The sequence below is a fragment of the Anabrus simplex genome, chromosome 3 (genome assembly GCF_040414725.1).
Source record: "Anabrus simplex isolate iqAnaSimp1 chromosome 3, ASM4041472v1, whole genome shotgun sequence".
Taxonomy (NCBI): Eukaryota; Metazoa; Arthropoda; class Insecta; order Orthoptera; family Tettigoniidae; genus Anabrus; species Anabrus simplex.
In genome coordinates, this window is record NC_090267.1 from 315,734,757 (window position 1) to 315,749,600 (window position 14,844).

Consider the following 14,844-nt stretch of genomic DNA (forward strand, 5'->3'; position numbering starts at 1 on the left):
TTCAGGCAGGTAGTTCCAGTGTTCACGCAGCAGTATTGCCGTCTATCGGAGATGAGTGACAGTAGAAAAGACAAAGCACATCACAACAAACAATAGTCAATGGAATGTTAATTTTAATCAATTGTATGGGCTTTCGATACTGTTGGTTTTCTTCCGACTCTGAGATGCTAGGGCATCCAGTGTAAACGGAGTTCTTCTTTCTCCTTTTATGACGTTCCTTCATATCATCTCATTTTCCTTACCAATACGGGCTGATGGCCACGAGGTTTATTGCCATAAGACAATCACGACAAAATACAGCACCATCGCCAGTTAACATGATTGAACAATATTTCCATGTCATCGATGCTCGGCGTTGACTAAGAAACAATAGAATAAAGTATGACTATCTCGGTTATCATAGCCGATACTGTAAAACTGCAGGATATAAATGATTGGAAATTGTATCGTATATTTTGTTGTGTTGTATTTATCCATAAGATCACTAATAACATAGATTTCGAGATTTAATTATTGGCCTTCCCCTAAACTACCATTTCACCCAGCGTGAATAAAATTATTTATAGCCTAGATTGCTGTACCTTATTTTCCGACTTCTATAACGATTTTCACTAAAGTCGTCCATTTTCTTACGGCCCGGCATCGATATAGACTAAGTAACAAAAGTCTAAATTCATAAATTTGTCTGTTACGAAAACCGGTACGGTGAAACTGCACAAGACATAAATGTTCGGAAATTATATTACCTGCTGTATAATTTTCGTTATGTAGTATTTATCGATAGGGTCTCTAATAACATAGACGTTTGAGTTAAATTTTGGGTCTTCCCCAAAACTATCATTTCACCCAGTGTGATTAAAATTATTTATAACCTAGATTGTAGTGCCTTATTCCGCAACTTTACATACCGATTTTCATTACATTTTCTCGTGATGTGCGTACAGACAGACAGACAGACAGACAGACAGACAGACAGACAGACAGACAGACAGACAGACAGACAGACAGACATGACGAAAACATAGCATTTCCCTACTGTGGACACGACTTATACAGAAATACCATTCCTTTTTAATTCTGAACAATGCACTGACAAAACTTTTATTTTATATTCAGAGTGATCGGAAACAATGTGAACCGGGTATATGAGCGTTAGAGGGTTGGTCATACTGATAAATAATTGAAAAAGGATAATTCGATATCTCGCGCCGTTGTCGTTATGTCAGCTGCTGAAGTTAGCCAATCATATCACTTCGCGGGTGAATTGAAATAGGCTTTGCGAGGCAATGGTGCTAAACCTACTGTCTTTAATACAGAAGTGAGTTTAAAAGTTTTAGCATTGTGTAACAGAAATCCTGCTTCACTAGGAATTTTAATTACTTTCATTAATTCGTGGAATATACACGATTACCGTTGACACCAATAGCTGTGCGGTAATGGAATCAGTGTTTCTCCCTCCATCTGGTTAAGTTTTGTTATTTGTACAAATTCTCGTGGAAACACTGACCTACATGGTTCTGTTTAAGTCTTGACTGTTGTTTTTAGATACGGTACAATTTCTGTCATCTTCCTTCCTCGTGGCGCAATAGCCTCGAAGGGTCTTGGCCTACCAAGCAACCGCTGCTCAGCCCGAAGGCCTGCAGATTACGAGGAGTCATATCGTCGGCACGAAGAATCCTATCGGTCGTTACTCTTGGCCGGGGCCGCTGTCTCATCGTCAGATAACTCCTCAATTGTAATCACGCAGGCTGAGTGGACTTCGAACCAACCCTCAGATCAACGTAAAAATCCCTGACCTTGCCGGGAATTGAACCCGGGTGCTTCGGAGCCGGCATTGTCTGTCATAAAGTTATGTTCATATTGAAAACACCACCCTTATATTCTCGGATGCATTTGATTTGCGACACCAGGGGTTAATCCATTACGCCCTCTCTTCCTCTCAACAGCGTATTATGCCTCTTTTCTTCCAGAATTACTCAAACCTGTACGGCCTGTTCTTTACCATGGTTGGCTGGGTAGCCTTGTTTCACTAAGTAGAAGTTGAATTAATCCTATTTCATTAATTACAAGGTTGATATACCTCTCCGATATAATGAAAGGAAAAATCCGATGCCTCCCTGTTATAAAGCGTGGAGCGTTAAAAACATGCATAGATCAATTAATTCGTCTCGTTCACCAGCTGTAAAATATATTTCCTCTGCCCTATCGGCCATTTTAAATTTTCTGCTAAACTCAGTGGCTCCGTTGGTAAGTTGTTATCTTTCTATTTCCAAGCTAGCGGGTTCGGTCCCGGCTGATGTCGGTGAGGTTTGAAGGTTGTTTAAATGTGATAACTTCGTATCGGTGGCCTCGGGCACGTTAAATAAATCCAGCTGGGAAATATTCCAACACCTTTGCGTTTATTAAAGTCTATATTAATGAAATTACATTAATAAAATTGCATTATAGGAGGCCACTCTCTTCAGCTCGTCTATAGAGTGTGAAAATTAAAATTAATTTCATCCCACCTACAAAAGTACTTGGTGTTAAAATGTAGTTTCAAATTAAGTACTATAAGGTGGTTGCAGACTGTTCTCCTCAAACTACACACAGGATAAGAGTTATTCTGGTGCTCTTTTTATGTATCGGTAGAGCGACACTCAAGTAACTTTCTGACTGTTCCCTTTTCTTTCTTTGATCATCTTTTGAACGTGAAAGATTCGAAATAATTTCAAATTTGAAAATTAAATCAGTAGTGGAAGCCTAGAGTTTACATTTTCCATCGTAGAGTTTGCCCTCCTTATCAGTAAACGTATCCATAGTGTTGCACAGATAGCCACAAATCCACAAGGCCGAGTTCTTTGTGATTACGCAAATGAAATAAAGATAAAAATCGTTACATAGCACTGTAAGATAGAACTAGGTACCAATCAATAAAACATTACCGGTACATCTGTAATCGAACACATGTTTGAATTCGTAAAATAATAATAATTTTTTTTACGAGGGATTGTGGAAAATCTTCAAAAGACACTTGTGAAGGGTCCGCACTCCACAAGTGTGTGGGATTCTTACCCACTAAAAACCACACATCCTTTTCCCACGAAGTGTATCATCACCCCGGAACCGCTCTCGCATTACTTCAGGGTGATATCGTGCTTTGTCTTTCAGACGTCTTCTTTCTTCATTTCTCCTTTACGAACGTTCGTATGCTTCCAAATCCTTCTTCTTCTGAGGAAGGACGTTCTCTACGTACACTGCCACGCGATCCCAGGATTCCTGGTTTCGCAGCATCACCGAAATAATATTATCTGCTGTCAATTCTCCTAGTTCCGTTTCCACACATCTTCTCTGAATCGTCCAATGGCCGCATACAAAAAAAGTATGAAATACGTCGTCAATGTCATCACAGTATATGCATGCTGCGTCAGTCGCTCTGCCCACTTTATGCAGGAATTTCCGGAAATATCCATGCCCAGTTAGAAGCTGCGTGAGGTAGTAATTTACTTCACCATGGGCCCTTTCAACCCAGATATCCAAGCGTGGTATCAGTCGCTTGGTCCATTTGCCTCGAGGGTCACTTTCCCATCTGAGTTGCCATCGTCTCATCCGTTGACTGAAGGCACGCTTCTTTGCACATTTCTTTCCCAGCTCTCCTTGGGTACGCCAGATTTCATATCGCTCTAATGCAAGTAGGTCTATTGGGGCTATTGCTGCCACCGTGAGGATTGCAGGTTCGGAAACCGTGCGGTATGCGCATGCAATACGTAAAGCCGCTCTCCGTTGTACGGCAGCTATCCTTCTCCGATACCAAGCGAATCTCAAGGATTCAGCCCAGATTTCAGAGCCATATAGGAGCACTGACTGAACCGTCGACATGAGAAGACGTCGTTTGCTGGATTTCGGACCTTTAATATTTCCCATTAGTCTGCTAAGTGCAGTCATGTATTTTACTGCCTTGTCTGTCGCTCTCTGAATATGATTCCAGAATGTGAGCTTGGAGTCAAGTGTCACTCCTAGATATTTTGTGCTCGCAGATGTTTCAATCACTAACTCTCCAACAGTCATTGGTACAAGAGTTTCGATCCTTTTCCTCGTCAGAAGAACTATCTCCGTTTTGTGTTCGGCTAATGTTAGACTGTGGTTCATCATCCATTCTTTTATGCGCCGCATCACCTGGTTCAGTTTGATTTGAGCCATTCCAACATTACGAGCTACTATCAAGGCGGCCACATCATCAGCGTAGCCCACAAGCTTCGTGTCCTCTGGCATCTCCAAACGTAACAAGCCATCATACATTATGTCCCAAAGATCTGGACCAAGGATCGATCCCTGCGCTGCACCAGCCGTCAGGCGTTTTGTCTTTTCTCCATCTTCCGTAGCATACAACAGAGTGCGATCTTTGAAGTAATTTCTCATTATGCGCATAAGATATTGTGGTAGCTTGAAAGTTTCCTCAAGAGCTACCAACATGTCGCTCCATCTTGCCGAATTGAAGGCATTCTTCACATCCAGGGTCACAAGAAGTGTCAATTTACGGGAATGATGGTTGCCCATTTGTGCCCTTTCTGCTGTATTCACCACCTCCCACACTGCATCTAGCGTCGAGTGTCCTCTCCGAAATCCATGTTGGCGAACAGATAGATCCCCTGCTAGTTGAACTGCTGAGAGGATTCTGAGCTGCAGAAGTTTCTCCAGGCCTTTTCCGGCTGTGTCCAGCATACATGAAGGTCTATAACCGCCAAGTTTTCCTTTGCTGATCAGAACCAAACGAGCCATTTTCCATCGGGGACTAAAAACACCCGTTTGCAGGCAATGATTGTACATATTCAGCAACAGTTCTGGACATAGTTCTGCTATTATCTTTAACACTTCTGTAGGTATACCATCTGGTCCTGGAGTTTTCTTGTTTCTAAGAGAGCTAATAGCTCTATTCAGCTCTTCTACAGTGAAGAGGGGTATATCATCCAGTTCTTTTTCGTCATCACAGTCAATCCTCTCTGGATGGTCTGGGAATAGTGTATCCACAATTTGTTTAATTGTTTGCGGATCCGCACTCGGGGTTAAAAATGTCCCGAGTTTCTTCATTACAATCTTATAACCTTGTCCCCATGGATCATCTTCTACTTCTTTAGCCAGTGCCCACCATTCATCGGCTTTACTTTTTCTGATTGCATTACGGAGTTCCTTCTTCGCTGACTTGTACTCCACTGTGACTGAGGTATTCTCTTGACTGCCTCTCATCCTCTGAGCCCTGCGTCGAAGTCGTAGACAATTCTTTCTCAGTTCAGCAATCTCTTCTGTCCACCAGTACGCTGGGCGCTTGCTATTTCGCGGTCTCCTTCGGGGCATTGAGGCGTTGCATGCTTGATGGATTAGCTGCATAGTGAGTTCAACACATACACCAGCTGCTTCTTTAACCTCTACGAGTAGAATATTTTTCAGTTATGTTATGTTCTCCGTATTACATCAATGAACGTTTCCTTGTCAATACCGGCTACGTTCAACCGTGCTGGTCTGCGCAAGATGTTTCTTTCTTGAGGAGATTCTTGGAGCAGTCGAAAGATGATATATTGGTGATTGCTCCCCGTGTAGTTCTCAATCACTTGCCATTCAGAAATCTTAGGCGTAATATCCTCTGATGAAAAGGTTACATCCGGTATTGTTCCCTGGCATCCTGGCCGTCGGAATGTTGGCACATTTCCAATGTTGTTGACCACCAAACCCGTTCTGGCTGCCATCTCCATTATACGACGTCCTCTGGAGTCTGTTTGTGGCATGCCCTATTCCAACGCTTGAGCATTTACGTCACCAGCGACCACTAGTTTTTTTTCCATTCTGCGTATTACATCCTCAAGACCATCAATTTTCATCTGAAAGTTGGAAACAGATTCATTTGGCGTAAAATAACAGCTTACAATAGTGATTCCCCCAGTCTGTACCCAAACAAAACCGTCATCGCATCCATGCTGTGTTACTGGGACTTTTCCTAGATCTGGTATCCAAATTGCAGCTGTTCCGAGGTTATCCACAAACCACCCTGGATGGTCCCTCTCTTGATATGGTTCGCTAATAATAACGATGTCTACTTCCATCTCGTAAATCAGCTGTGTCATAAGATCGTTAGCTGTTTGACTCCTGTGCATGTTTGCTTGAAGTATTCGCATCATTTACTGTGATTTTTTGCCTTCTCCAGAGCTTCACGAAATATTGCACATGCTCCCGATCTAGGAATGTGATTTCGTTTAGCTTCATTGACACCCTTGTCTGTACAAAGCATACATCGTGGATTGTTCTTTTTACAGTCTACTGCCTTGTGGCCAGATTCTCCACACTTAAAACAGAGCTTACTTCTGTCGGGGCCTTGCAGTTTCTTGCCAGGTGACCATATGATAGGCATCGGAAGCAGTGAGGTAACATGGTTCTAGCTCTTACTCTGCATTATAGCCCTACTATCTTAATTCTTCCTGCTTCCAGTAATTTCTGAGCGTCCTCGTCTTTGGTTTCGAAGATGGCAAGTTTCTGTCCCCAGCTGTTTGGTTTCGAGACCGATATTTTAAGTTCTCCATGGGGATTTCCGGAATCTCGTCTTACAGCTTCCTCCACGTCTGCGGTGGTAGTGACGCTATCCATGTCTCGAATCTCCAGTGCAGTTCGGGGGATTAACGCCTTTACATCGCCATCACGTCTGAGGGCATCTCTCAGAGAATTACTGAATACCTCCCTATTTTCAATCTTAGTTGTTTTGTTGAATTTAATAAGGACAGCTCCAGCTCTTGTTTTACGGATGGATCGAATGCCTGCTCCACTGTCTTCCGGCTTCACCCTGTTCCTGATATCCTTCAAAACATCAGCGAAAGTCTTACCGTTCATCGGTTTGATGATTACGGCTTCTGTACGACTCCTAGATTTAGAATGAGGTCGTTTCCCACTTTCGCTAAGCACTGTAGTTTCAGGATCATTACTGGCCTGTTTCGTTGGAATATCTTCGTGCTTCCTATCCTCACTCTTCTTCTTTCTCTTCTTCTTTGACAGAAACGTCTCCCATTTTCCTTGATCTTCCTCCTCCGAGTCATTTGTCACTGGTGTTGTGTTGGACAATTCCTTATACTCCATGGTAATTGGTCTCTGCTTTTGTTCTTCTGCAGATTTCCTCCACGACATCCGGCATGCTGCTCCAGCCTCTAAAGCTTCTTCCAGCTTCATGAGGCCATTCTTTATTTCCGTTTTGAGATTTTTGAGAGGAATAGCCATTATGTTCTTTAACAGTGATCTTGCAGTCTCAAGATGCACCTCTTCTTTGTATTGATTATCCATTATCTGCCGACTGATATCATCAATCAGATTTAGGTCAATACTCCTACCATTTCGGCCATTGTGGATACTTTCCCTTGATACACCAGGGAGCTCCACTGTATCACACAGAATGTCTGCTTCTGCCATCATGCCAATGTGAGAGTCTAGCTGGCCGTGTCTTGAGTCAAGGAGATGAAGTTGTGAGTAGGCGGCTGGGAGCACTTACACTATAAAGCGATCGTCTATCTACCGCAGTGTACCTTCTACGTGATTTTGATCTTTGGCAAGATGGCTGCTCACAACAGGATTATTTCACCGCAAACTTTTCAATATTTCACTCAATATTCTGTCGTTCCAGTTGTAAACAAACACATCTACCATGCAATGGGGCTTAAAATAACCATACAAGCTCGTTTCGGTGAGTGCCTTCACAATATAAACCCGCTTTCTTGAGCTATTTTGTAGCTGCGAAGTTCATGCGTCCTTTCACGTCCAACAATCCAATAATCAATCAAAATAATAATAATAATAATAATAATAATAATAATAATAATAATAATAATAATAATAATAATAATAATAATAATAATGGGGTAGATAGACGTGTGTAGTTTTGGTGCAGCAAATCTCCATCTGTTAGAAGGAACAGTGCTTCGTTTATGATTTCCTGGAATGTTTTTGACGCTGTAACGTGTACTGAGTGTGTGTTAGTGTTGCCTAGTGAATCTGAGATCCTTTAATGTTGATTTTTGGCACAGGTGTATCCTTTGTGCCCCAAGTGTCAGCCATTTTGTTTTGCCTAAAATTCAGTCCATAGATAACACTACGTAGAGAGCACGAAGAGACACAATACGTGTCAGCCATATTGTTATGCTATGGAAACCATGAAGAAGACAGGCACTTTACATGCTCTCACCGGCGTTTTCTAGGACATGGAGTTTATACGTCTGGGTGCAGTTACAATGGACGTAATGGTTTTGTATTGCTTTCATCTGCATTCATCTGTGCCCTATTATCCAGCACCTCCTTTCTACATACTACCACAGATATTACCAGTGCAAACCTGAACGACAGAGAAGGCGGAGACGATCATCAGTACAGCGGAAATGGCGTAAGAGGCAGCCCTTCCCAACTAAGGCTGATTAATTAGACCACTGCCTTGTGGTTAGAGAAGGGATTCTCAAAGGCTTGGGGACCTATCTCGAGCGAAAAGGGCTCTAGGTCTTATAACCTCAGTTCTATATTCGAAAAAAAGGATCCTGTTTTCTCAATTAATTCAACAATTAACAATTAACATGATGGAAACGTCTTCGGTGACAACTACTCCAGGGGACAGCCGGAAACGATAATCCCTCACCACGAAAAGTGGTGCAACTGGGCCTTTGGATACTGGAGAGCCCGAAACGTCATGTCAAGAAGAGTTCGAGCTTCGTGGAACCTCATCACGAAAAATAAGGCCTAAATGAAAACATCTGCTTCGAACATTAAACACCAATACACTCCATCAAATAGGAAAACTGAAACAATCAACGAAAATTTTGGAGGAAAGAAACATTCATTCTGGCATTACAAGAAACAAGATATCTGGTCGAGGAGACATTGGAGTCTGATGGGTTTTTTATAGAGTATATATAAGGGCAAACCTGGGTATACAATCTCGAAAGGAAGACTGCCGATTTTAGGGACAGCTTTCGTGGCCAAGAAAAATGAAATCAATCACAAATTTGAGCTCACCATCTGAGAGAATCTTGTTCTTATCGTTCAGATCCGGAAACAAAACCTACATAAATATCAATGCTCATGTTCACACAAAACAAGACAACAAAAAGAGCAAAGAGAAAGTAGAATATTTTCGGGAAACCTTTGAAAACGGGGCATCTAAAATTTCCCATAGAAATATTAAAATTTTGGTTGGCGATTTTAACGCCCCGATAGGTAAAGAAAAGAATACAAAACGATTGTTGGAGAATACCCTGCACATATCGGAACAAATAGAAACGGAGAAAGATTAATTGCTTTTTGTAACCTCTTTAATCTGAAACTCATATCTACGCATTTCAAAGCCCTCGCAAAGAAGAAGAAAACTTGGATATCCCCCGATCCAGTGTTAGGGAAATTTCAAATTGACCACGTTGCAATTACAACCAGAAACAGACAGGAGGTTATGAATGTCAAGGTACATCAAAGTCTGAATATTGAAACTGATCATTCCTTATCGGAAATTAAAGTAAAATTTCAACCAAACAGACATCAAAACAGAGATAAGAAGAAGCCAAGGATCGACACAGAAATTGTTGAACAAAACAAAATTTTATATGAAGAAAATTTATCAAAGTTGGGGATGAACAATTGGAAAGAAATCAGAGATAATCGTTAACAAAAGCTGCCGAAAACTTGGGCGAAAGAAAAAGGGAAAGGCAACACAGATGGTGGAACAAAATATGTGATGATGCACTTGAAGAGAGGCTAAAGACGTGGAAGAGATGGTACTCCAATCAAACGACAGAACATTGGGATGTCTTCAGGCAGCAAACAAAAACCACAGTCACGATCATCAGAAGAGAAAAGCGACAATATGATAAAATCCGGTTAGAAAATATAGAAGGCAGCTTCAAGAAAAATAACACTAGAGAATTCTACAGAACGTTCAAGGGAGAACTACAACAATACCAACTTCCAAGTTTCTATTTTAAAAGAGAAGGCGGTACACTAGCATTGGGTAACAAGGAGAATGTCCACCTTCTGGCCAATTATTTAGAAGCCGTTTTAAACTGCGAGGAATCACTGGAAAGGGTGAATTTAGAGAAGCTAACAGAGAAGAATCCACTTTCAAAACCACCGAGTCCCATGGACATAAAGAAAATCATCAATGAACTCAAAAACAATAAATCGCCTGGAGAAGATGGGATAGTAGCAGAAATGTGAAAAAGTGGAGGAGATAGGGCAACTAAAAACTTATATCGTTTAATCTGTGATATCTGAAAAAGTGAAAAAATCCGTAGGAATTGGAAATGTGCCCTTATACACACCTCCATAAGAAAGGAGACCGCACAGAACCAAACAACTATCGAGGAATTTCCTTGTTACCTATTTCTACAAAGTATTGTTCAATGCACTAATAAACATAGTAGAAAAACGGGTAGATAATCAAATAGGTGAATATCAAGGGGGCTTTAGAAAGGGAAGATCCTGTGTGAAACAGAACTTTAAGTATCCTGAAAAGTAGAACTATACGAGGAAAAAGTACAGTGGTTTTGTTTGTAGACTTCAAGAAAGCTTAAGACTCCATCGACTGACAGATACCCTTGAATGTTTTGAAATAATTAGGAGTTTATGATAAAACAAGGGCAATTATAACTCCAACACGTAAACGTAAACCATCTCCAAAGTTAAATATCATGAGGAAATATCAGATCCCTTTCAGATTAAGACAGAAATCAGGCAAAGTGACGGATTATCACCTATTTCGTTTATCTCCTTGGAAAAAGTAATGAGAACAATCCAATCCAATCAATCAATCAATCAATCAATCAATCAATCAATCAATCAATCAATCAATCAATCAATCAATCAATCAATCAATCAATCAATCAATCAATCAATCAATCAATCAATCAATCAATCAATCAATCAATCAATCAATCAATCAATCAATCAATCAATCCAATTCAATTCAATCAATACTGATCTGCATTTAGGACAGTCGCCCAATTGGCAGATTCCCTATCTGTTGTTTTCCTAGTCTTTTCTTAAATGATTTCAAAGAAATTGGAAATTTATTTAACATCTCCCTTGGTAAGTTATTCAGTCCCTAACTCCCCTTCCTATGAACGAATATTTGCCCCAATTTGTCCTCTTGAATTCCAACTTTATCTTCATATTGTGATCTTTCCTACTTTTAAAGACACCACTCAAACGTATTCGTCTAGTAATGTCATTCCACGCCATCTCTCCAATGACAGCTCGGAACATACCACTTAGACGAGAAGCTCGTCTTCTTTCTTCCAAGTCTTCCCAGCCCAAACTTTGCAATATTTTTGTAACACTACTCTTTTGTCGGAAATCACCCAGAACAAATCGACCTGTTTTTCGTTTTGGAGGAAAACCATAAAAGAAGAAGGGATGGAAGGAATCTATTTAGGTACAAAGAAGCAGAATATGAAGGTGGATTGCTTGGCATTCACTGATGACACGTTAGTCAGTAGATAAAGAAGATGCCCAAATAATGCTTGAAAAATTACATAAAATCGCAGAGAAAGCAGGACTCAGGATCTCATATGAAAAGACAGAGTGCATAGAATACAAACATAACAAAGAAAAGCGTCTGGAAACAAAGTATGGGAAAGTCAAGAGGTCAGATACATTTAAATACAGGGGGGTAGCTTGGTGAATGGATCCAGCCGAATGAGCTTGATAAAGAAGCAAATAAGGGAAGGGCCAGAAAGATGGAGTTAGCCTATAGATTAGTATAGAACAGATACAATAAAAGAACGGTATCTTACAGAACAAAGATCAGACACTATACCACGGTTATCAAGCCAGAGGGACTTTACAGTTCAGAATGTCTGATACTGGATAAGAAAGGGGAAATCTTGAGAAAGATCTTAGCACCCGAAAGAAGAAAGGTTGGTACATGGAGGAAGAGGAGAAATGAAGATCTATACAGACAGACAGAGAAGATCACAGACGCCATACGTAAGAGAACACTGACGTTTTATAGGCACCTCACAAGAATGAACAAGAGTCGACTAACAAAGAAAATCTTTAACTACATCATCAAATTAAAAACAACTACTAAATGGGTAGAAGAAACAAGAAAAGACATGGAGGAAGTTGGCATCAATCCAAAAGAAATCTTTAATAGAGATATGTTTCGAGCTAAAATAGATAAATTCAAGGGGTTCCAATAAAAGCAAAATGGAAAGTCCATGAGCATGTGGTCAGAGGTAAGGAAGAGGAATCACAGCGAAATGATGAATAAGTTCTGGGAGAAGAGAAAAGGACTAACCAGCATGGCAATTGTTTACCGTGGCCCAAAGTAGACCAAAATCAAAGAATAATAATAATAATAATAATAATAATAATAATAATAATAATAATAATAATAATAATAATAATAATAATAATAATAATGTTATCTGCTTTACGTCCCACTAACTACTTTAACGATTTTCGGAGACGCTGAGGTGCTGGAATTTTGTCCCACAAGAGTTCTTTTGCGTGCCAATAAATCTACCGACACAAGGCTGACGTATTTGAGCACTTTCAAATACCACCGTACTGAGCCAGTATCAAACCTGCCAACTTCGCATCAAAAGGCCAGAGCCTCTACCATCTGAGCCACTCAGCCCAGCGAATTCGTAATTCATATAGTGACTGTAACTAAAGTGCGAATTCCCTGTAAAACTATAAAGTGACAAACGCTTATCCCCGGTTATACGCCCAATCGAAAATTGGACAATCTTTTAGAAATGAAGCGATCATCGGATGTGTTCTTGAAATTTAGACTGTGTTTCTATGTTACCGGAACTGGGTAGAAAACGATTCATCGACATTTGTTGTAACTTACCTAGCGTAGGAGAAATATTTAAATGAATACTTATTACTCATCACATGAGCAATAATAATTTACCATTTTTCCCATTTTTACTGCCAGCTTTCATATCGTTTCATGTAAATTGTGATAGCTGTGGATGGTCAGACAGGGGATGTTACCCTTTAGGTAGCTCATTCCACCCTTTTAGGGAGCGAAATTAAAACATTTACAGGGCCGATGACCTTCGATGTTAGGCCCCTTAAAACAACAAGCATCATCAAGCAAAACATTTACAGATAGATGGCCCTAGAAATGTGTAGAGAGGCGTAGATACTTTTTCTGTTTGTGGGAACAATCAGGTTTTTTAAAGTTCCAGATTTTCTATCTGCCTGAAATACCTAGAAATTTGTCCAAATTGCGGCCTTTTTAACATTAAATTCAACCTTAACTTGCAGCGAAATACGATGGCATTCCATTAACAATTTATTTTTGCCATCACTCATCTCATAACACGGCAGGAGCGCGCGACGAGAAACAAGTTTAAGCTTTTTGCCAACATAACAACTCTAGTACAAAATGTAATGGATATAGAACGACTTTGTGCTGACAGTAAAACAATATTTGGGAGGGGGTTGTAGTATAATACTTCTTTTTCTAGTTGCTTTACGTGCACCGACACAGATAGGTCTTATGGCGACGATAGGATAGGAATGGAAGGAAGCGGTCGTGGCCTTAATTAAGGTACAGCCTCAGCATTTGCCTGGTGTGAAAATGGGAAACCACGGAAAACCATCTTCAGGGCTGCCGACAGTGGGATTCGAACCCACTATCTCCCGGACGCAAGCTCATAGCCGCGTGCCCCTGACCGCACGGTCAACTCGCCCGGTGTATAATAAAATTTGTGAGATTTTAAACACATATTAATAATAACAATTCAAGTTCTTAATTAATTTTTTACAAGTTGCTTTACGTCGCACCGACACAGATAGCCCTTATGGCGACGATGGGATAGGAAAGGGCTAGAAGTGGAAAGGAATCTGCTGTGGCCTTAATTAAGGTACAGCCCAAGTATTTGTCGGGTGTAAAAATGGAAAACTACGGAAAACCGTCTTCAGGGCTGCCGTCAGTGGGATTCGAACCCACTATCTCCCAGATGCAAACTCGATGAGATGGCGGACCCGGTCTAGAAAGCCAAGAATTACGGCCGAGAGGATTTGTCGTGCTGACCGCACGACAGCTTATAATTTGCAGGCCTTCGGGCTGAGCAGCGGTCGCTTGGTAGGCCATGGCCCTTCGGCGATATTGCACCATGGGTTTATGTTTGTAGTAGTAGTAGTAGTAGTAGTAGTAGTAGTAGTAGTAGTAGTAGTAGTAGCCTGTTAGGGCCTGGGGGGATTCAAACCTCGTGATCCCTCTTCATCCATACCTACTCCCCAGGTTGTGTATTACAACTTTCTTCGTTGAAGTGTAATGTCCTTGAGAGTACCTAATTGATCCAGTGTTTCTGCTCCGTGTCATATGGGAATTTGGCTATTGTTTACTGTTACACCAGAAACAATGGATATTGAAAATGATGTCTCCATCTTAGGCAGTAATATTTCTTTGAGAACCTTGGGGCGAGGTGAAAGTGATGGTCCTTGAACGCAGTCATCCAGCTCAGTTCCTGCGGTACAGAGGACCAATCCATCTGACGGAAATGATTATACAACGTGAGTCAGGACGAAACCGTATAAAATTGAGTCTGGGTTAATCAAGTAATTAGCAGTAGAGCTATAACCTCATTACTTAGCACTGAGCGAAAGACTGCACGGTACGAGTTGTGTAACTGAAAGGTTGCATTCGGGAAATGGCGGGGTTCAACCCCAACCATCGACAGCTTGGTTTCCCATGTTAATACCAGGTAAACGGGGGACAAGCAAACGAAGTAATCTGCGACCATGCTATTTAGGCCCTTGGACTATCCGCAACCTCAGCACTAAGTGGGATAGAGTGGTCAGCTCTATACTCGACCGTCTTTTCCCTCAGAAAGTGAC